This window comes from Bombus pyrosoma, linkage group LG11, assembly GCF_014825855.1.
Source record: "Bombus pyrosoma isolate SC7728 linkage group LG11, ASM1482585v1, whole genome shotgun sequence".
NCBI lineage: Eukaryota > Metazoa > Arthropoda > Insecta > Hymenoptera > Apidae > Bombus > Bombus pyrosoma.
In genome coordinates, this window is record NC_057780.1 from 15282999 (window position 1) to 15285114 (window position 2116).

The following is a 2116-nucleotide window of genomic DNA, read 5'->3' on the forward strand; positions in this document are numbered from 1 at the left end:
TGAAGAAGTTTTTCATGGTTAACTTTGTCGAATGCTTTTTCAATGTCAATAAATAGTGCCGTGCAATATTGTTTTGTTTCCAATGCCTGTAAGATTTCATTGACGAGTCTATGCATTTGTTCTATTGTGGAGTGTTTATTCCTGAATCCAAATTGGTGGTCCGGTATTAGTTTTTCTTTTTCTATTGTTGGTTTTAGGCCGTTATATATTATTTTCTCTAGTAGTTTGGAAAACGCAGGTAGTAGTGATATTGGCCTGTAAGATGCAGTTAAATGTGGGTTTTTGTTTGGTTTGGGTAACATTATGTTATCATTGATGACCGTATATGGGAGCGTATAATAAAATGTACGGAAGAAGAAGCATTTATAGTATTGGGGGCTAGATGCGGCAAAACTAGATGCATTTATTGCTCTGCTATAAATTTAGATGTCTCGTATTTGTGGAATAAAATTTATAGACCTGCATTTTTTTCAAAAACAATGAGCAGGAATGACTTTGCTGAAATTATGAGGTTTATAGGATCTGATAAGAAGAGCGAAAGAAGCCAACGTTTACGAACCAATAAATTTGCAATGGTATCTACAGTATGGGGTCAATTTACAGTGAATTCGCAAAATTGTTATAAACCTAGTGCATACATTACTTTTATATAAAGAATCGCGGGAAAAAACCATGCAATAAAACTATCAACAAGTTCAGATTCGTTACTACAAAAATCTTGTCAAGTAAAAGATTAGTATTCGAGTAAAGATTACAAAATTACGAAAATTTGTATAAGGTGCGGGGAATATTTATGCGGCAAATGTACATTCGATAAGAAGATAATTTGTAGAAAATGCAGCAAAGTTGAATAAGATATATATCTCCATATATATAAAAATGTAATTCTATTTAAGTCTATAATTGAAATTAAACAAAAGTAAATTTGGACGAAATTTTATGAAAGATCATCATTTTATTATACATTTAGTTATAAATTAACCACTGTCTAAGTTAAATCATAAAAACTATTACTTCTTTAATCATCGGTCATTTTGACCGAACAGGTAGGAATAGGTATACACGAAGTGTCGGTAGGTCTAGTGTTAAACTCGATCGTACTCCTGTGAGCTTCGTGGAATTAACATAATAAAATCCTGTTGGAGTTATTATTTTTGCAGTATCATTGCAATAGTATGCAAATTGAAGATATCACTAATAGGTTAACGATGTTTGTAGCAAGTCAAAGGTGTTCATAGAAAATATGGGAGAATCGTGAACTCTCACCCCTTTCACACGTCAACACGCCAGCGAAGCGGCGTTTAAGCCGATTCCAGAGCAGGCTGACAGGGTATTTACCCGTTTCGGGATAATGCGAAGGCGCGATACGTGCGACAAGTCGGTCGAAATCGGAGATTAATCCGTACATGGGAAAGGCAAACAGCTTCAGCCAAGCGTGTAATAACGGACTATGTACAGAAAGTGGCACCGTATAACTTATTTGGTATAAATATATTTATCAAAGTGATAATCGATTCTGTCCGTTGACCATTTAACATCACATTAATTTCACGTATTTCGTTTTACCAAATTATCAGGTAAACGATATCAAATGATAGAAAGAATCAGAATGCTCAAAATTCCATATGACAATTGTCTGCAAAAAGTCCAATCGATTCTGTCCGTTGACCATTTAACATCACATTAATTTCACGTATTTTGTTTTACCAAATTATTAGGTAAACGATATCAAATGATAGAAAGAATCAGAATGCTCAAAATTCCATATGACAATTATCTGCAAAAAGTCCAATCGATTCTGTCCGTTGACCATTTAACATCACATTAATTTCACGTATTTTGTTTTACCAAATTATTAGGTAAACGATATCAAATGATAGAAAGAATCAGAATGCTAAAAATTCCATATGACAATTGTCTGCAAAAAGTCCAATCGATTCTGTCCGTTGACCATTTAACATCACATTAATTTCACGTATTTCGTTTTACCAAATTATTAGGTAAACGATATCAAATGATAGAAAGAATCAGAATGCTCAAAATTCCATATGACAATTATCTGCAAAAAGTCCAATCGATTCTGTCCGTTGACCATTTAACATCACATTAATTTCAC